Consider the following 23,091-nt stretch of genomic DNA (forward strand, 5'->3'; position numbering starts at 1 on the left):
AATAGGAGAAAAAAAAAAATGATGCGAGAAAATGATTAGAAAAAGACTGCTCAGGAATTGTAAACAGAATTAGCTTCTAGGTCTTGGTTCTGATGCATCAATGCAGTTTGCAGACAGCAAAAAATTGCAAAAGTTAGAGATGAAGGGTATGATTCTCCCAAAGGTATTATAAAAGAGAAATGATAGTAAACAATTGAGAGGGGAAATTCAAGTTTTAAAGTAAATGAGAAGAAAGAGACTGGTAGCAAAGTTTCAGGCTAATGTCCAAATAGGCTGATGTAGGAAAAAAAGTCAAGCCACAACTGAATGACAGTGAATTCCGGCAAAATATGTTTTCATGTCTGTCTGCCACATTGCATCTGAAAACGTTTTCCGTTCTGAATATAGCACAGATTTTTATCACTCCCTTGTTTAATTACAATTGCTGCTGAAACTATTGTACGTCTATTATGCACTATTATGTTTGTTTATTTCACATCATTTTGTTTAGAACGTTTCTAAAAAGGAAATGTAAAAAAGCAAACAAAATATGTGCTTGGTGTCTTAAATCCCCCCACCTCCTTTTTTTTTGGCCTGCATTACTGAGAAAATTCCACTAGAGGGGGCACTAGTAAAACAAGAAGCAAGATAGAACAAGATTTTAACTTTATCATTCTTTTCTCTTAAAGGTGACAAAGTCTCACCCTCTTCCTTTCTCATACCTGGACAGGAATATTTTGAGGAGGTTCCAGGGAAGCAGTGAAGATGCCACATGGAAGGAATCTTTAGGTCTTTAAAATATTTCTGTTAATATCACCTTATTTTAATATTAATACGCTGCAGTCAAGTTTCAGCCAAAAGAGCAAGAATTCTTGGTTAAATATAGATAGGATTTCATATATTTGTATTCTGACTGCTGAAGGCTGAAGTCATAAAGAAGAGATGTTTCAGTGACTTTTCTTTAGTGATTCCTATCATTACATAAGCAACTGAAAGATGAGAATTATTCTTTAGTTGTCAAATTGAATTTACCCACATCACAGGCGTGGTCTTAACTTTGGTTCATCACAGAAAACTTTTTGAAAGGTAGTAGAAAATGTGTCATTTGTTTAGAATAAACCTTTTTTAAGAAAATGAGAAGAAAACCCAAATTTGCCAAGCACTATTATCTTTAATTATAGCTATTGATTTGATGCTGTATATTATCACTATTATTTCTCTTACTAGGTCATATTTATTTACATAACTTTCCTAACAACTAACAATGCCAGCATGACAGAGGTACAGTTTGCTATGAGAAGATGTCATATTTTGGGAACGAGGGGCACATCCTTTTCTGTTGCCCCGTGTGAGCTTTGGCATCAGCAAGGAAAGGTCTGCCCAGAAAGAACCCAAATCAATCTCTCTTCCTAAACTTCTACACTTTCTAAATTTATGGCATGACAAAAAAATACATTGTTTTTCAGTTTAATTCTCAAAAAGCTAGTAAAATGCCATGCTGTATTGGATTAAATAATCTATCCTAAATCCTTATCACAATGTCCGGCAGAATATATACGCTCAATAAAAATTAGCACATTTTTATTTGGTATTATCATTCATTCAACCTATTCACTCCTTATCCCTTGGAATATATAGTTTGGCTAGGTTTTCATGATCTGCTACCATCTTTAGGCTTTCTATCCAATCTTTTTTTGGCTTTACCTAACAGATTTTCTTTTTTTTTTTTTCTTTTTAAAAAATTTTTATTGAAATATAGTTGATTTACAATGTTGTGTTAGTGATTCACTTATACATATATATATAGTATATATATTCTTTTTTTACTTTCTTTTCCATTATAGGGTATTATAAGATATTGAGTATAGTTCCTTGTGTTATATAGTAGGTCCTTGTTGATTATGTATTTTACATATAGTAGTATGAATATTTTAATCCCAAACTCCTAATTTATCCCCTCCCACTCTCTTTTGGTAACCATGTTTGTTTTCTATGTCTGTGAGTCTATTTCTGTTTTTTTTTTTTTTTTAACATCTTTATTGAAGTATAATTGCCTTACAATGGTGTGTTAGCTTCTGCTTTATAACAAAGTGAATCAGTTATACATATACAATATGTTCCCATTTCTCTTCCCTCTTGCATCTCCCTCCCTCCCACCCTCCCCATCCCACCCCTCTAGGTGGTCACAAAGCACCGAGCTGATCTCCCTGTGCTATGCGGCTGCTTCCCACTAGTTATCTATTTTACATTTGGTAGTGTATATATGTCCATGACACTCTCTTACCCTGTCACATCTCATCCCACCCCCTCCCCATATCCTCAAGTCCATTCTCTAGTAGGTCTGTGTCTTTATTCCCGTCTTGCCACTAGGTTCTTCACGGCCTTTTTTTTTTTTTTTTTCCCTTAGATTCCGTATATATGCTAACACAGATTTTCTGAAGGAAACTGGCTACTCCTTGCTTAAAGATCAGCCTTCTACTCCGACACATTAAAATGTTTTGAGTTGGTATTTCTTCTGCCTCAGTTTGGGAGATTGCCAGTATTTCTTACAAATGTCAGAAGAATGTTTTAGAAAATTAATGTCTAAGATCCCTGGCTATGTAAATTTCATGTCACTTAAAAATAGCTCTGGAGAGAATAACCGTCATGTGCTGTATATCAGAGTCATTAGAACCTTCGATCTGGATTATGTTCTTAGAAATTGTTTAGCACAAATGCCTCCAACAAATGGAACCTGGGGACAGGAGGAATTATGTGACCGCCCAGGGTCACACAGCTAGCCGTGAGCTGAGCCACGATCAAAACGCGAGTCTTAGAATTATTTTAAAATGATGAATTGGGCGATTGGGATTGACATGTATACACTGATGTGTATAAAATTGATGACTAATAAGAACCTGCTATATAAAAAAGTAAATAAAATAAAATTCAAAAATTCAAAAAAAAACAACTCAAATTATGGAGTTGATTATTTCCTTGTTTGATTCAGAAAATTAAAAAAAAATTTTTTTTGTGAATAGATAGAAGGTGGGGAAATGCCCCAGACCTACTGTGCAGTTGCATGATGCTTTAGAATTCATGACATCTGTTTCCAAACAAGATTGCCTTTAATGCCTTGGTGTGTGGTGGGACTTTCTTAGGTTCACTTCTACTGCAAGAAAACTTTGCTCGAATCTTCTTGCAACTTTTTCATTCTGTTTTTTATGAATGTAAAGGTGATGCCCTTATTATGCAAACCGTTAAGCTGATATGGGTGGGCTCTAACTGCCTTGGAAATGGTTGTGTAGGGTATTGGCTCACTGGTGCTGAGTTACAGATTTTTTTCTCCTCTGCTTTGCTGTTCTGTGACCTCAGGTTTGTAATGGACACATAGAGTGGCGATGACGTTTGGTACCTGGGGCTCTGCCACCAACATGGAGAGCTGTCCTTATCTTCATACTCCTTTATTCCTTTCCTCCAGCCTAAAGAAGGGAGGGAAGGAGGAGGGGGCAGAGATAATTCTTCGATGTCTAATTCCCTGTGGCCAGCTGCTTTTCTCCATCTCTATTTCAGAATATACCTACTGATTCTCTTGGGATGAGTTTGGTGAATTATAGAATTTCACTATTAGAAAGAAACTGTAGAGAATTCATGTTTCAACTCCTTTATTTTATAGATTCACAGTGATTGAAATGACTACCCCAGGCCATTCACTCTTTTATCTATTTATTTGTTAAACATGGTTTTTGTTTTCGTTTTTGTTTGAAGATTCTATGCTGTTTGAAGGGTTGACAACTAATTAGTGTTAGTGGTGGTAGGAAGGAAATCTGGTTTTCTTAGGTCGAAGTCCAGTGTCTTTTCTTAGCTACAAAGCTCCCCACAAAACAGTTGACCATGTTGTTGTCAATATTAAACCAATAATTCACTTCTGAGTCTTTGACTAGACTTGCTTAGTTATTTAAAGTAGGCTGAAAATTGCATTTTTTTGAGCTGTTCTTCAGTGTTCTGGTGAAATGACTGATTAACAGTAACAAAGTATGTTCAAAGGAATCCTATTAATTTGGGGTTCTGTGATTCCTTATGAATTATAGAAGTATTTTTCCATATTATAAATTTACTCAGATAGTTTCCCTTAGGTATATTTTACTCCCCTTTTCCCTCCTTTTGATCTTATAGGATTGTTTTACTTTTTGTTAACCAGTGGAGATTATATCATATCATTTCAAAAACAATATGTATGTTCAATTTTTTGAGCCTAATAAAGATGGCCAGCCCTATACAACTTGGGATGGCAAACAGTACATGATGCAATTTCAGTAGCATTTCCAAATAACTGAGTTCGACCAGTTTCCAGCCAGTTTATACTGGGAATTTCCATTGTTTCACAATTACTTAGTTAAGATATGGATACAGACAAGAGGTAACCCAATTGCTAGGTAAAACATTTAAAAATGTTTGGTTATCCAGTTAAGTCACTAGGACTGACTGTCACAGGAACTTTGATTGGCTGGAAGAACACATTTTGATAGAGGGAAAGAGGTAAGAGGTTGAAAATAATACTTCAGGACAGGTTGAGTATTGCACTGGGGACAGCCGGGGGGCACTGCAAAGGCAGTAGATACCCGGGGAGGGGGAAACGTGAGTGTCAAAATGGATTAGAAAGACAGGAAAACAGAGAAGTGGAGGTTTACAGATTTAAAAAAAGCAGAACAAGCCAAACCTTGACCCTCATTCACTTTTTTATTTATTCAGCAATTTTTAGTGCCCACTATGTGCAAAACATTACACTAGTCCTTTAAAATAGCGGTGGGTTTGTACTGTCATTAAATTTCCTAGTAGAAAAAGTGAGTTGCCTGCGAACAGAACATCTGAGAAGTAGGTGTATATTCTAACCCTGCAGGCAAAATCCACACTGTTGATTTGCACCTTCGCCTCAGTCTGTCCCTCTTCCCTTCCCTGGCGATTTCAAGGGACACCATTAGGATGAAAGAGCACAAGTGCAGAAGTGGGGATGCTGAACTGTTTCCACCCACAGAATTGTCAACAGGTATGCACACAGCATCTGTGACTCCGGCAGAGCTGCCAGGCTAGGAGCCAGCTGTGGCTTGCACTTGAAAATAATAATAATATCCACTTAGGGGTATGGAATTATTTATCACGACTGGTGGAATTTTTGCCAAAGGCAGAAAATGAAAATATCTGATGAAAAAATGTCCTTAGTGCACAGCCCATCATACTCACCCACTGAGATTAACTCTGTGGCCAAGGATCAACCATCCTATAGTTATTACTATTATTATTTTGCTTTTAAAAGACATTGGGGGCTTCCCTGGTGGCGCAGTGGTTGAGAATCTGCCTGCCAATGCAGGCGACACGGGTTCGAGCCCTGGTCTGGGAAGATCCCACATGCCTCGGAGCAACTTGGCCCGTGAGCCACAATTACTGAGCCTGCGCGTCTGGAGCCTGTGCTCCGCAACAAGAGAGGCCGCGACAGTGAGAGGCCCGCGCACCGCGATGAAGAGTGGCCCCCGCTTGCCGCAACTAGAGAAAGCCCTCGCACAGAAACGAAGACCCAACGCAGCCATAAATAAATAAATAAAATTTAAAAAAAAAGAGTCAACATCTGTTAAAAAAAAAAAAAAGACATTGGGAATTAAGGAATCAGAGCAAACCTGGCAATTGGCAGGGATTGTATGAGCATTACTTAGGACCGAGTTTGCATGCATAACTGATGTCTCTGAAGGAGCTTCTTTCCTTTCCTCTTTTTATTTTTTAATTAAAAAAATTTTTTTTTAATTTGTTTGGCCGTACCACACTGGCATACGGGATCTTAGTTCCCTGACCAGGGATCGAACCCAAGCCCTCGGCAGAGTGAGAGCGCGGAGTCCTAACCACTGGACCACCAGGCAATTCTCTCCTTTCTTCTTTATTTTTCTCTTCCTCTCCCATTCTTTTCCTATCTACAGTCATTCTGGGGCCCAGGACAGGGATGTGAACATGGGGGGCAGTGGGATAGAACCCTACAGGCAGTATTTTTCTGAAACCTACAAGACGGTGCTCTATTTGGCTATATTTATATGCTGAGTTTGTATTGATACTTATGTGGGGCTGCTGTTATCTTGCTTAAGTCAGGTTGTCCACTTACTGTTATCCTGATGTACTGTTTATGTATAAACAAAGTCTGTATATAAATCACAGCAAAGCACAAGTGAAAACTGTGACTGTTAGCTTGATGTGAGTTCTTGCCAACTCTCTGGCTCTGCATGTGACTTTTTAACTGGATAAAGACCTGCTGCCCAGGCTTGGCCCCTGTGAGCCTGGGTGACTGTTCTCTCTCTGTAAGAAAAGGCCATCCCAGGATCTTGTTTTTGTATTAGTATTCAGTATGCAGAGACCCTGGCTTTGGATTCTCAAGCTGGGTCTAAGAACACCTCATTTGACCTGTCTCTGAGTCTACGTTTCCCCTTGTGGGGCACCTCGCTCTGAGTTCTTGGTGTCTGGCCTGCTTTTATTAGTGTGGTTTGGCTTTGTAAATGTCTGCTCCAGGTTCCATTTCATTTCACCTGTCTGGGAATCATTTCCAGCCTTAATTCTTTTGAGCCCATTTCTGATTTTCCTTTGTTTCACAAACCATTATGTCCTCCTCTTGACGCCTGAGGAGTTAGGGTTAAGGGGCCAAAGCACCAAAGTCTCAGAGGGAAATTGGGCTGTTCTTTTCTGCTTTTTTATTTTTCCTTTCTTTCTTTTTTCTTCTTTCCTTTATCCCATCTTTCCCTCCTCCTTCTTCTTCTCTTTTCTTCTTCTTCTTTTGTTTTCTCTTTTCCTTCACTCTTCAATTCATACGGGTATGCTAAAAAATCTGGCATGAAATTTTGGGGATTTGACTAATTATCAGGGTGTGTAAGGTATCTTGGATGGGGATTCTAATCATATGACAAATTTAACCAATAAAAGCCCATTTTCACTATTTCTTCTCTAAGTAAAATAGAATCCTTACAGCAACAAATCTAAAGTTAGCCTAAGAGACAAGACTCAGATTTTGGGGAGGTTCTAGTTTAGGAAGAGAAAATTGTTATCTTAAGAAAAAACTTTGGCTGAAACCAAATAAATTAATAAAAATAGTGTTTCTCAAACAATATTTAATGTACATTTCTAGTGTTCATGCACATATCCTTCGGGCTGCACATTTTATTCTATCAAAAAATATTTAACAATTTATATGACATTTCAGATTGTATGTAGAATCTTAAAATAATTTTATAGAAATATAGAATATTTATTTGGAATGTAATACATAATTAGAGTAAGGTATAGTGAATCTTGAAACAATAAATCCCATAAATAATATTTTTAAAAACATTAAATAGAATTTTACTGAAGACAAGTTCTAGAATTTTACAATTATTTTGTTTACTTTAATTAGAAATAACTTTTAAAAGAAAAATAGTAAGGGATTTCTAAATACGTGTTCATATTTCCTTCACTTCAGTCCTGAAATCCAGAAACTTCTGGGAAACCTAAGTTTTAAAAAAATTAATTTGGCATCAAAAATTGACCTGAACTGAGAAGGCTATTTATAGCCTTTAGTCAACCTAGTTATTATGAATATTCATATATTTCACTACAAAATGTTAATGTGTTCAATAGTGATTCAGCCCTAGGCCCCATTGAGGCTTCTACATAATATATAGTACGTTACCTTTTGAATTTTGCAAAATTCTGAATTACAGAATACATCTGGCCCCACGTTTGGGATAAGGGATTGGGGACCTGTATGTGGGTTACTTTTCTTTTCTTTTTTTAAATTAATTAATTAATTAATTTGCCTGCATCGGGTCTTAGTTGCAGCACGTGGGCTCCTTATTTCAGCACGCTGGCTCCTCTAGTTGCATTGTGCTGGCTTCTCTCTAGTTGTGGAGCGTGGGCTCCAGAGCACGCGGGCTCAGCAGTTGCGGTGCAAGGGTTTAGTTGCCCCGTGGCATGTGGGATCTTCATTCTCGGACCAGGGATTGAACTTGCATACCCTGCGTTGGAAGGCATATTCTTAACCACTGGACCACCAGGGAAGTCCCAGGGTTACTTTTCTAAAGCAGATTGTAGTTCTTATTTGGAATCTATCTATAGAGAACAAATTACATTGAGAAAAGAAAATTGTGGGTTGGCCACTGAATAATATTTAAAAAAAGGAGTTTATTTTCCTGCCATACACACTAGGTAGAATCACTTGACGTGACAGCATGTTGTAGCATTGTTGTAGCCAAGTTGAAAATTACATGAATCACCTTCAATATATATCCTAGTGAATCGTCTTAAAAGGAAAAAGGCAAAGCAAACATCATAAGAAACGTTGATACTTGGCTTACTTTTAAAAATTCAAATATATATATTTACTTTTACCCATTTTCTTTTTAACTCAAGAGCTTCTATTAAGCATGTCTTTGAAATTCCCTGGGAAGTGCACATTGCTCTGATCAGCCTGGCTTATTTCTTCAGCCACTTGCTAAGGCTGTAGGAACCTTCACATGATTAATCAAGGGCCTCTTTTCACAAAATCCAATGATGAAAATATTTGACTGCTGCTCATCTGGACAAACAAGGGCGGTTTGATCTCCACATGCTCTGCTGAGCTTAATACTTTACTAAAGATACATATCAATACTCAATCTATACCTCCCTCCACATACATCTGAAGAAACCTAGGGAACAAGATTTTTCATGATCCTAAAAATCACTGTCGTTAACTTCTGGCCACTCAATGAATATCACATATTTATGCATGTGAGATTCCATTGCATATGGAAATATCCCTTTTCAAAGCAGCATTTTAAATTTAAAATCACATTGTTGCTAATCATGAAAGTTCTGTCCACTGTTTATGTTCAAGAATCTGCCTCATATAAGTATTTTAATATGTTTTTAGTTAATATTTATTTAATATTTAATATTCATTTAATGCTTTTAAATGTTACAATTGTTCTGAAAACTCTCCAAAACATTAACCAGAATCTTTCTTTGTCCAGAGATCTTTATGAACATGAAAAATAATTCTTAGTGTGATATCGAGTAAGTACATTTGAATATACATGTATATATATGCACACATAGCTAGTAAGTATGTATATACAAGTATATATACATATATACATATATGTATATATCCATGCTATTTTAAAAATTACCATCATGGTGCAATCAGTTTTATAAATTTTATTCTTCTTCACTTCATTCTCATTTCCAAAATGTCTTTTGATACATTTCTAGTCAAGAATAGACAGTTCTCTTAGGTGTACAAAAGAAAAGATGGACAAAGCAAGCCGGAGAGCAAAATGCTTTCAGTGAGTGTCATAGGGGAGCCAGTGGTTTCTGTTAATCACATGAAGTCTTATTTTGCCTCTCCTCTCCTCTTTATCTCTTGTAATTTCCCCAGTTTTAACTTTTCTGATCATGGCTTTTCCAGCCTGGGTAGTCTTGTCCTCCTGCTTCTCTCCACCCACTCTATCTGTTTCCCTCTCTCTGCCTTAATGCACCACTGAGTACATTTAAATCACCCACATGGCTCTTCTCTCTCTTCCAATCACAGCAGCACTGCCTTTAACCTCAGCTAAGGACACCTCAATTTATATAGATAAATGTTCCTGAAGTGCGGGTGAAGGGTCTCTGAAGCTACATCATTTATCATCACCATCAGGATACACAAAATAATTCTTTGTATTTAAATAACAGGAATTTGTTTCAAAAGGTGAAAATGTTTTCTTCCAGTTGTTTACATTTGTTGTTTCATTCTTCAAGAGAAAAGACTTCAGAGAATCAATATGGTTTTATTACAACCATGAGATATTTTTCCTTTAGGGGAATAGCACATTGCTGGGTACTTGTTACTTTGGAGTCACAGGAAGTCTCGTTCTATTAACGATGGCATCAGTTTTATTTTTCTGAGATACAGGGGCACACAAAGCCTTTTACCAGCAGCTGGGAAATTATGCCACGATACGCGTCAACCCCCCCACCCCAAATAAAAGCATTCTGTTTCCAGTATGAGATTCCCTCTGGGATTTCCAGTCTGACTGTGATTACAGGAGAAGTGATAATGGTTTTGAGCCCAGGGTGTGTTTACTCCTACGTGCAGCTATGCAATCTGTTCTATGCTCAACTTTTCTGTGTATTAATATCCTTCGAAGGATACACTGTGAAGCAGTATTCTAGGCCTGATTCATCAGAAACAGGATAAGTTAGGCTACAAAAGGCCACTTTGGGAACAAGATGCAGGAAGTGTGTCCTAACTGTGAGGCACATCTATGTCCAGAAGTGTGGGCCATGGCCTGGGATTCTGTGAAAGATGGATTAGCATGAATGTGTATTCTTAATGCCTTAGGTATCAGCCATTGCTCTTTTCACAGGTGGGCTGGGCTGTATGTCTTCTTTTCAATTTGAATAATCAGTGTAGCATTTCATATAACTACCCCACTAACAAAACTCCAGAGCCATACATTAAGATAAGAAAGGCATAGAGAGGCACAAACAGAAAGTACGCAACTTGATGGGGCTTCCCTGGTGGTGCAGTGGTTAAGAATCTGCCTGCCAGGGCAGGGGACATTGGTTCGAGCCCTGGTCTGGGAAGATCCCACATGCTGCGGAGCAACGAAGCCCGTGCGCCACAACTACTGAGCCTGCACTCTGGAGCCTGGGAACCACAACTACTGAGTCCATGTGCCACAACTACTGAAGCCCGTGCTCCTAGAGCCCATGCTCCGCAACAAGAGAAGCCATCACAATGAGAAGCCCGTGCACCGCAACGAAGAGTAGCTCCCGCTTGCCGCACCTAGAGAAAGCCTGCGCGCAGCAACGAAGACCCAGCGCGGCCAAAAAATAAAAAAATAAAATAAATAAATTTTTTTAAAAAAGAAAATATGCAACTTGAGAAACTCTTCTAAGGATCTATATATTTCTATGTATAGTAATAATTTATCTATATAATAATATAGATAATAGGCATAGTTATAACATACCTATATAATAATGTATAATAATAGATATAATAATATATCTAGGGCTTCCCTCGTGGCGCAGTGGTTAAGAATCCGCCTGCCAATGCAGGGGACACGGGTTCGAGCCCTGGACCAGGAAGATCCCACATGCTGAGAAACAACTAAGCCCATGAGCCACAACTACTGAGCCTGCATTCTGGAGCCTGGGAACCACAACTACTGAGTCCATGTGCCACATCTACTGAAGCCCGTGCGCCTAGAGCCCGTGCTCCGCAACAAGAGAAGCCACCGCAATGAGAAGCCCGCGCATCGCAACGAAGAAGAGCCCCCGCTCGCCCCAACTAGAGAAAGCCTGTGCGCAGCAACGAAGACCCAGCACAGACAAAAATCATCAAATAAAGATAAATAAATTTATAAAAAAAATCTATATATTACTACTACAAATACGACTACAAAAAAGCTTCTTTCTCTTAGTTGGGAGTTCGGTTTTCAGAGTCACAAAATAACTCAGATAGTCAATGAAGTTTTTTTTTAAAACCTTGAGAAGTGGGGGTAGGAGGAAGTCTTTTCCCTTCTGAAGGATGGTATATTACCAATTCCTTCCTAAATTGGAGGGCTAGAAGCAGGAAGGGGACTCATTAAGCCAGACATCTAATTACTAGAGAGGTGAGGGGTTTGCACAAGACCTCACAGCATGCCAGGGAGATAATGGCATTCTAGCCCAGGAGCTTTTGGTACTTCAGTTATTTATTTATTTATTTATTTGAATTCCTAAGAAACCAGATTGCTGCCGCTTCACAAAACTAAGGCAACTCTTCTGCCCAATTTAATCAGAGCAGCACAACAGATATGAGTTTAAAGAATACCAATTTGTAAATATCAATGTCAAGAGGTGGGTCCAGTTTTGACCATGGTGATGCTGGGCATTCAGTAAATAATAACTAAATAATTGTTTGCAATACTGATGATGCCACAAAATGCCCAAAGTTACCAATAAGAAATGAAAAATGTAAAAAACCTTTCAGATGGACAAAAGAATTTTAAATTAGCAAAATATTCTGGAAAATTCAGACTCTGTTCTTTGGTTAAATTTATTTGGAAGTACTATAAATTATGTGATATGTAATATCTATTCCCTCACAATCTCTATCTGGAGACATCTTTGTACCTGTTTTTTTCCAACATGAAAACTCAAAGAGAGAGGTTAAGTGACTTGTCCAGTATTGCACAGCAAGTCATAGGGAGGGTTCCTGTATGTTCCGGAATTGATTTTCCAGTGTTTTACATGTTATGTTTTTCCTCCAACTAGATGATATCTTGAGAAGGGACATCCCATCTTAATACCATGGTGCCTGACCTTTATTTAGTGCCTGCAGTAAATAACTTCTCTTTCTGCTAGTTTCACTAGGTAGTGGTACTTGATTAGACATTCTAACGAAATATCATGAGTTGCTATAACCCCCCACCCCACTCTTTTTGAGAATTTATATACTCTGTGTAGGAGTGAAAATACTGAACCTTAAAAATCTCTAATCTCAACATCCTTCAGTCATTGGTTGTAGAGTGGTAAAGGTTATAAACCGTTCTGGGCAGGTTGATCATCAAAAATACATTCTGTCCCCAGATAACTTCCCAGAATCACCTGAGTTTATTTCTCTTTCGCTCCGAAAGTCGAGTGTTCCCTTAGGAAAGAAATCTCAAAGTCCATCCAACCTAAAGTTCTGGCAAGCTTAGAAGAGAAGTCAAATATCCCACACTTGCAGATCAGACCCTGCAAACTATCTTGACTGCTAGAGAATCCTTGGGGATATCATACATTAGAAAATACATTCCGATGCAACGCTATCTCCTGAGGAGGTTGAACCAGAGAGACTCTCAAATCCTGAAAATAGGACACTCTCCTGGCATTGCCTCCTGAAAAAGAGCTACTTGTTGGAGGGGAAAAAAATTTTTTTATCCAACACCAGACAACTTCGTGAATCCAGCTCACCTAAGCTATTTTTTTTTTTTTCTACTCTGAAAGCAAAATGAATGCTGTAAGCAGTCAGAGTACTAATGGTCTTTTTTTTTTCCCGCATTGTTTCCCTTCCTCCCCCTGAAACCTGAAACAAGGGACTGCAGAGACTTCAGGAGCCTCTTCACGCTATCACTTCACAGGCTAGAAGGTGACAGCTTCGCCAGGGACTAATGCAGTCCGACATAATTGAATGTGGCCTGGAGCAAAGCAGCTGCGTGCAGCCACTCTTGATTGTAGCTGTCATCAGGTAGTGCCCGCTGCAGGAAAATACATTCCAGTGGATGCCAGCCCACCACGAAGCTCCATGGTGATAGCTTATTTACCCTTACTCGGCGACCACAGTTTTGTAGTTAATAGCTGTCAGTATCACACTGCTGAGTTAGTGTGGATGCTGGGGCTTTGAATTATCAATAATCTTTTCAGTGATCTCTCTTTTTCACTTCTTCTCTCTCTTTCTCTCTTTTCTCCTGAATTAAATCATTCCCCAGAATTCTGGAATTTTCCAGAATTTGACCGGATTCAAAACTACTACTCTATCCGTTTTCCACTTTGTTTAATTTAATGGATTCAACATTCCTTTACAAAACAACAGAAAAAACTAAAAATGCTCCTACTTTTTCTGTGTATGGCAACATCTCAGAAAATTATCTGCCAAATTAAGTTTTATGAGTAGAATGAAAATTATTTGACATTTTTGGGTTTCTCTTTAAGGGATTATAAAAGCTCATTAAATGCAAATGAATAATGATTCAAAGTATTATATGTCTTCTTCCAACCAGATACATATAGATTATTTTAGGGGGCTCAGGTTAAATCCTATGCACATAATTTAACTTAAGGGTAAATATTTTATATGCAAATAAAATAGTATGCAATAAAATAAACATATAACTATTTTTAGTATTTGTATGGTCACATGAAAAAGCAAGCTGTGTCATTCTGCAAATTGAGGTACAAGTGAATTTAGAAAAAAATCAGTATGATCTGGATTTTGCAAATTATTTCATTAATTTTGTATTTATTCTTGATTTAATAATTCAGTGTTTTAAAATCATAAAAATATTTCTGACTTTTTTGTATCCATTTGACTTTAAGATGAGAATTAAAATTCCTTATATATTATTTGCTGCAATTAGTCTTCAGTTATAATTAAATTCTAATGTCAGCTTGTGGTGTAAGCTTTATTTTACAGATTAATGGAGGTGCTGAATGTTTCTGAGACTGGCTGCAAGCATACACATGTCATATGCTAATGCTAAAGAAAAACGAGGACTGGATTCTTGAAACCAATTTAAAATGATAAAATCTACGCTTTTCTTAGAAAGTCCTATTGTTTCCTCACTACTATGTCCCCACCCAAATACCTAATTTCTCTAATCAAATCTTGTCTATATTTACCTCCTGTGGTATTAATACCACCCTCCTTCCCCTCCCCCCTCCCCCCTCAAGAAAAATTGGACTCTGTCTGGCACTTAGGAAGGTATGTGATAAAATATTTCAAATGAGTAGCTAAGGTAATATCTGCACAACCAGGTTCAAATGAAGCCAGATTGTCATTTTATTCGAACGCTTATTGTTTAAAGGACAATATTTTTGTCCTTTGTTCTAAAGCTAAGTCATGACAAAACCAGCTACGATTTACTATTCAGCCACATATAACTATGCCCTTAAACCTAATCAAAGAGGTGTAGAAAGTTGAAATCTATTGAATTCTAGCAGCAAGAGAGACAATAGAGCTGGATTTTTCAAATTCTAAAATATCCACTTTAAGGTCCATATAGTTGAGACATACTACCCATATTGCTTGAATTTCTTGAGATAACTACTCAATTCTCTAACATATGGAATCAAATTTAGGAGAACTTAGACTATTTAACATATATATTTTTTCTACGAGAAGTTAAAGAGGAAGAGAAAGTAATATTTACTAGTTCACTGTGTGTTTCCTAGAGATTTTCACGCATGTTTTATTTTCTTTGATGCTCTCAGCCCTTCAATGGAATCTGTGCTGCTTGGCAGTATTAAATTAGAAGGTAGATAGGGTTAAGTCCTCAGTTACAGATTCAGGAATTCCCATGATTACCAGCAAAGCAATAGCATCTGTAGGCTGAGGATTTAAAGAACAAATTCTATCAACTGCAACTCGTTCTACTTTCAAATCTTTAGGCTCTGCACAAGGAGCTCCTTCAGAAATAAGCTCCTCAAGTGATGACTTTGATGAAGATCCCAACTGTTCCTCTCCCCTGGGTTGTGAAGCTGTGCCTAATTGTGCGAGAAGAATATTACCTGTGCAAATAAAAATGAATTCCATTCACAAAGATTTCTTCAATAAATTCCAGCAGAGACATCTGCCTCCCCAGACCCCAAGATGGGAGAAAATGTTGAATTTGTGAAGTCATCTGCTCCAACTTCATATTCTAAATGTTATTTTGGGAGGGGCGGAATGAGATAGTATTTAGTGATTATGAAAGTCAGACTAATTCTCCTAAAAAAAAAAGAACAGATTCTACAACAGTATAAAATTTTACTATAAAAGTGAATTGCTACAAGCAAGTATTTTATTTTAATATTTTAAATTATTTAAGTATTTATTTTAATATTAAATTAAATAATTTTAATATTTTGCTTGATATTTTAATATCATATTTTGCATGATATTTCTTTCTTGGAATGAATTTCCTGTTTGCCTTTTTCTGTAGATGTTAAACCATAGATATTTCCATGGGCTAAGATTTAAGGCAATTGCTTCAGCCATTTAATGCTCTGGGATTCTACTATGGAAAGATATGCATGGGGGTGAATATTTGGATGGGATGACGGTATTTCTCTCACTTGCATAGGTCATTTCTGTAATCTAAAACATTATGACAAATCCCTTCAATGTGGAAATGAGTAGAGGAACAGAGATTGAGATTTAAGTGCTGAGGCATAATTTTAGGTAAAAGTAGTTTCCAAAGTGGACCGCTTCTTTTCTGTATTGTGAGGTGGAAATATTGAAATCTGATCAGTGTTCACAGTCCTGGAGGCTGACATCTTAAGAGTTAAAACCCATCTTAAGAGTTAAATGGTAAATCACCAAAGTACCCTCTCCTATTCACTCTGGAAAAAAAGAGATAATGTTATGACCCTCCATTCCAATTCTTCTATTAACCTGATCATTTAGAACCAATAGAGAGAGTGTCAACATTGAAATTCCAGCTGTCTCCAGAGGTTGAATTTCAGGAGCTGTTGTTTACAAGCCTACTTTACTCTGCCTGAAAACACGCAATGCAAATCGATCATTACTTTCTAAATATTAATATGCATCCATTTATATGTGTATAAATATAACAGTAATATGTATACATATAATTATATGAATATTTCTTCATGGAAGGGTAAGGAATTAAATGAGTAAACGAACCCCAAGTGTATTAAGAAGAGATAGCAGTGGCTAACATTTGATTTAGAAACATTCTGACACCAAGAAATGTCTTTTCATGTGGCTCTACACAGAGAATAGAGGAAGTGGTCCTCAAATATTTTAGGTCCCCAAACATTCTTGAGGTTCAGGAATTTCACCTGTGATGCATCAGTACTGCAGTGTAATGTCAAACACATTGTTTTATAGATTCTCTCTTTGCCAGGATCTGCTCATTTCAAGTCACAGTCAAAATCATTTGCTAATGGTTCTTCTATTTTAATTTAAAGTATATAGTTTGTATATTATCACGTGTTGGTCAACAGTAGTCTTTTTTTTTTTTTAATGAATGAAGACTTTGTGTTTTTACTTCATCAGTTAGGTGTAGGAAAACTACATTCCTCCTGGACTTTGCTTTAAAATGTGTTGCATTTCACCTGTCAGTGATCAATCCTTTTGCTATTAACAACGATTACAGATACCACCAGCAGCCGTAGCTTTGTTTACTTCCGGCTCACTATTTAGTAACTTTAAACATATTTGGCAATGGAGATATATAGAAGTCCTTTCATAAGGAAGCGTTTCCACCCTAAAAGAGCAAAATAGTTACAAACTATAAGCAGAAGTTCACCATCACACACTTTTTAAGATGGACTTTTAAAATAGTATGGGGGGGATGGTTAAGAATCCGCCTGCCAATGCAGGGGACACGGGTTCGAGCCCTGGCCCAGGAAGATCCCACATGACACGGAGCAACTAAGCCCGTGCACCACAACTACTGAGCCTGCGCTCTAGAGCCCACGAGCCACAACTGCTGAGCCCGCATGCCACAACTACTGAAGCCCGCGGGCCTAGAACCCGTGCTCTGCAAGAAGAGAAGCCACTGCAGCAAGAAGCCCACGCACCACAACGAAGAGTAGCCCCCGCTCGCCGCAACTAGAGAAAGCCCGCGCACAGCAACGAAGACCCAACGCAGCCACAAATAAAAATAAATAAAATAAATAAATTTATTTTAAAAAATAGTATCAGAACTATTGAAAATAAGGGGGAAAAGTCATCAGACAAAAAATGTCTTTCCATCTTTTAAGACCAGGCGCTCGCTAAGTGGCTGCCGACAATGAGATTTTTCTCAGAGGTGCGGTCCGTGGTCCATCCCTGCGAGGGAGACACAAGCTTGCTGTATTTCCATGAACATGAAAAAGTATATTTTTAGGAGCCGCTCGACTCTGACTAGTCAGCTGTCGGATTGTATTTCGATTTGGGGAAGGCTGTGAGAGGACTGAAACCACTTGTTTCTCTCTCTCTCTTTCTCCACTTGTCACTGCAATGAAGTTGGCTCTGGCTCCAGGGAGCCCTTGGTAAAGTACAATGCCCAGGGCTACGGGAGACGGAGGCCTCAATAACTGATATGAAAGGTCCTTAATTAAGCACTTAGCATTTCAAGGCAGTCATCACTGCTCGTCCACAGCCCGAGCTGGCAGTCCGTCACCGCCGATAGGCCACCTAGAAGACTAACGTGAGTTGAGTCGAGTCTTTTGTACTTGAGGCGAGACGCCCCAGGCACAGGCTGATCCGTTGACCCTTCCAGATACACTTTCTCTGCCGGAAGGAACAGGATATCGGATGTGACAACACTGCAGCCAGGGAAGGCCTCCCCCCTCCCCGCTGTCCACCCCACACCCTCCGTCCGAAAGATCAGGGATTTGAGGAGAAAGTTAGAATGACAGTGGCACTTCCTTGGCTCAGCAGATCACTATGAATACGATGGAACCCAATGAAAGAATAATGACGAATGTATTATGAAGAAAAAGGGAAACCCCCCTCAGTGTAAAATGTCAATTATGTTGCAATTACCCAGAGCCTCGAAAAAGTTAACTAGGAAAGAAACATTTCCTTTTCCGGCCTGCCCCACTGCCAAAGCACGGTGATTCTCTGGGCAAGAGAAACCAGAATAAACATAAATGTTTGGGGGAAGTTTATCTTTATATTAAGGAGCTGGGAGACTTGGCAGCATTAAAATAGAAAGGGTTAATGGAATGAACTATAGATTAAATTGTAAAACAATCAAAGAAAACCAAACAGTTTATAGCAGACAACCATCTTCTGGTGTTTGGGTCTGTGTCAAGCCATGGATGTGGAAAATTAAAGCCATACTGAGAAGGGAAATGAACCATGTCTAATACATCCCCAGCAATAAAATGTTTTCACTAGGACTGTAAAACTGTGGCTTACATTAGGAAAAAGAAAATCAAACTATATGTCAATTCCACATCATGGGACATGAAGTGTCCACAAAAATTTATATTACTATTTAGAAGTGTTTCGTTCTGGTGTTTTATTGTGATTGGATGCGCCCTTCTCAGTATCTTTTGACTGGTATGAAAATGATTTGAACTACTTTTTTAGCATTTATTTTACATCTATTACCTGTTCTATTACTTTTTATTATTTTATTGTGCTTGTGTAGAGGACTTTGCAGTTTTCATTATAATGTAACATTAAGTCAATTTATTTGTGTATTACATGCTGTATAATTGCACCTTTTTCTAGAACAATTTGGATTTCATTATCTAACAAATCAGCACTGTTACATTTCTAAAAGCTCTTGTTAGAAATCAAGTGCATTTTCAAAGTAGGACAACAGAGGTTAAGTTTGCACCAAAAAGATGCCTCAACAATGCTGGAGCTATTTGAACCTCAGGTGAAGGTCATACTGAAAAGAGGGAACAACTTGTTTCTTTGAGAAAATATTTAATTATTCACTATTGTGCTAGGTTAAGATCAATAAGGATCAATACTGCAAGAAAAGAAATCTTGTAGAACAAAGGGTCCTGACATGGAACAGATAAGTGTGAGATATAGATCATGGAATGTACAAATTAATCCAGGAAAAATGTCAAGTCTAACTGTATTTGGTTTATTATTGTAAAGGATCTCAAGATACCATGTGGATGCTTCATGTACAAGGTTGTTATGAAACTACCAAGCACAATGAACTGTACATATGTTTTACATAGTTATTTTCATAAACTGATCTATGCCTAACACAGAGGTGGCATAAATGTTTCCAGGAGTCACACAGGTAAAGTGCAAAACACTAAAAAAACAAACAAACAAAAACCCCCACGATCACTAAGAAATTCATTAAGTTGTCAAATCGTTAACAGAATGTGGCTTGATGTTTTATAGGCATAATTATATTTCTACATTTTCAATGAGTTAGGATATAGAGATGATAAGTTCTTCGACACTACATTTTCTAGACTGCATCCTTGGTATTTATCCCATCTTATTTTGGGTTTTGTTTTTGTTAGACTCTTAGTGAGCTCAGGATAGTGACCATCTGATACTTCTACATCTCCATAGCCCTATGACCAGCACAGATAGTAGTAACACTGACTTTCTACTACTAATAGGAGTAAACATCAAGAAATATTCCACTGGTTAAGATAAGTCATCACTTACTTTATTTAGCTTCCAAGAAATGGATTATCAATGCCTTTTTTTCCCCCCTTAAGAATATACGGTATACGATAGGACTTCCCTGGTGGTCCAGTGGTTAAGATTCCAAGCTCCCAACGCAGAGGGCACGGGTTCAATCCCTGGTGGGGAGCTAAGATCCTGCGTGCTGCATAGCGTGACCAAAAAAAAAAAAAAAAAAAAAGAATATATGGTATATGAGAACTTTAGAAGTCTAAAGAAAGTCCCATTTTCATTTGTCAGGAAAACTATCAAATTCTCTTTTGAAGACTTTGGTGATGTATTTACCAAATCTTTATCAAATATAAAGATGTTTTGTTTTCCAGGAGTTCATTATAAAATAATAGAATGTATTTCATTTAACCTGACAGTTCTACCTATTATTGTACTTTCATTCAAAATATTCTCAAAATTGTTAAGTAATACCTCTTGGTGACCGTTTTTATTCTCCCATCCACACCAAAACTGCAGGGACTATGGGAGGGGATGCTTCAGCAAAAATTTTAGCAGTTTTTTGGACATGTGAATAGTATCATTTCATTGTCTTGGCCTTTGTTACTAAATTGTTATCTTCACAAAAACATCTTTTCATAAAATTTCTGTGATGTGCTGTCTTGCTACTCTCATACATAGGAACTCATTGTTGAGGAAAACAACAAGCAATAATAACAAAATGCATCCATACATTCGATGGTTGAAGTAAAACTGAATGAAGTCTTCAACTCAGTTATCTTCATTTGTCCTTTTCTGTTTCTTCAGTTTTCCCTTTTTATACTTTATTCTTGAATTACGCTTTTTCTAATTTTGTGATTCATTTCTACCCTTGGATTTTAGATGCACGCTAGTGATACAAAAGTCAATCTATTCTTGGCCTCTAATCAGCTCTTCATTCCTCCTGTGAAATTCCTGGTGCTAGCAGCTAATAGCCTTCAGGTTAATAGCCATGCATTTCTACTTCTACCAATTTGAGTTGTATGTTTGTTCCCCATATTTGTACCTTTCCCTGTAATCATATAGTGTAAGTGTTGTATCAACCAATAAAATAACTGCCAAATATTTGCTCTCTGAAAACTGTTGAGCGCTTTAAGAAGACTTGATAAAATAAATTGCAATAAAAGATTCCCAACTTTCTTGTGAATAAGAAAAAAGGTAACCATTTTCAATTCTGTATATACACTTTCAGAGCTCATCAAGACATTCAATTCTAAAGAAATCCAAACTAAAAATAGTAGATAATACTTCATGGTGATGAATTTTGCTTTAAAAATAGGTACTCCAATCAGGAGATCCATACTCAAAGAAAAGATCTTGGCCGTACCTCAAAAGTTTGATGAATGTTTGAATGGATATTACTCTTTACTAAGTTAAAATAAAATTTAAATGGATGTATATAGCATTTTTATAATTCCCCTGATAATAATGCTATACATCAGGCTAGTTGAGTTTAAGGATTCCCAGGAACTATATTGACACCAAAAATCAATTTAGATATATACCACAACAGAAACTCAAGAATCTAGATTCATATGCATCATACAAATATATAACCAAGGAAAGCAAAATATAATTGTTCATGGAAAAATTAGATAATATTTATATCTTTCATATTGAGAAATTAATAGGCACTGTCAATTTCCTAGTTAAATTGAGAAATAAAGAATTAAATATAATTTTTGAAAGTTAAAAAGTAATCATTTAAAAAAACACAAATTAACAACAAAAAGCTGTATTTTCTGAATTATTAAAGGGGAAATTAAAGAATAAAAACCTATTGCCAAAGATAGGAAAAATAAACTATTTACAATAGAAATAAAATGACAAATATAAGACCAAAAACATAATCAAAATGTATACAGGATATATGTTATGTACCATAAAAACATATTATGTAAATCTCGAGATAAACATAGTTTAAAAAGAAAAAGCATATAAAATTGGGTGAAAATAAAAGTGACTACTACCTCCACCAAAAAACCCCACAAGAACCTCAAAGTTTACAAGTAGAAAAATAAAAAATATAAAAATCCAGTTAAGAATTAGTAATCAGGTTATTAATATCACAATAAGCTGAGTTCAAGTTGAAAGCATAAAATGTAGGGAAAATAAAACCCAGTCACTTTAAAAGTAATGATAACATGTATGATAAAAATAATTACATAAAGTGTAATGAACTTACGTGTTTCAAATTACATGGCAGAGAAATACTTGAAACTATGTTCTGGTATTTTAAGAAGAATTGATTGATAATATTGATAATATTATCACAATGGTAACAGTAATAAATATTAATAGACCTCTTGATTTCTTGATAAAATCAGAACACAAATTATAAGCAGTGATACAGGTGTTTCTAAACAATCTTTTGTCAAACTTTAGTTTTTCTAGGGCAATTTTCCTCAGTGTATTCAAGAACCACCTTATTAGAATAAATGTGGGAGCGCTTGTTAAAAAATGAATATTCTTAGCACCTAATGCTGTCTTTCCAAACCATAGTTTTTAAGGGTATGCCGGGGAATCTGGGTTAGGTGATTTTTGATCAATAGTGATCTAGAAAATTAGTGATAATTCATTCTAAAATGTAAGTCTGGAAAGGAAAACCAGAGGCTTCTGTTTGAAGGTGATAGATAGAACATGTTTATCTCTTCTCCTCTAGAGACCCCTCTGAAATTCAATAAAATGAGTAAACACATATTAATTCATAGAACTAGATAATTATAGATAAAAATAGATAATAGCAGATAAAAGTTGAAGAACAAGAGAGTGTGCTTCAGGCATTAAGAGGTTTCAACAACTCTGGAAGATGAAAAGCAGATGGAAACAAGGTGATTCATGTAGCAGGGCAAAGAAAGACACAGCTTTGATATTCATAAAGGAGAATAGGAGCAGGGGAGTCCATTTGTCTCAGAATCTAGGAGGCTTAGATCTAGGAGAAAAAGAGTGCAAAGTGAGAAACGTGGGTCAAAACAGGAGGACTTGTTGAAAATTCATATATGGATAGCTGACTCACAGCCCCCCTTCATCTAAAATATAACACAATTATATGCCTACTCCCTCCAGCCCCCAAATATTACAGGCAGGAGACTGGAGTTTTCTTCTGTGGAGAAAGCACATGACCTCAGAGAAAAGCACTTCCTATTCTATGTATTTGTACTCTCCTAGCAAATTGGCTGGCGTTCTAAAACCAAGTGCAGAAGTCAGTAATTCAGGAACACAAACCTCCTAACCTGCTGCTGAGTGTCTTGGAATTTAGA

Source organism: Balaenoptera physalus, assembly GCF_965194825.1.
Source record: "Balaenoptera physalus genome assembly, chromosome: 11".
Lineage (NCBI taxonomy): Eukaryota > Metazoa > Chordata > Mammalia > Artiodactyla > Balaenopteridae > Balaenoptera > Balaenoptera physalus.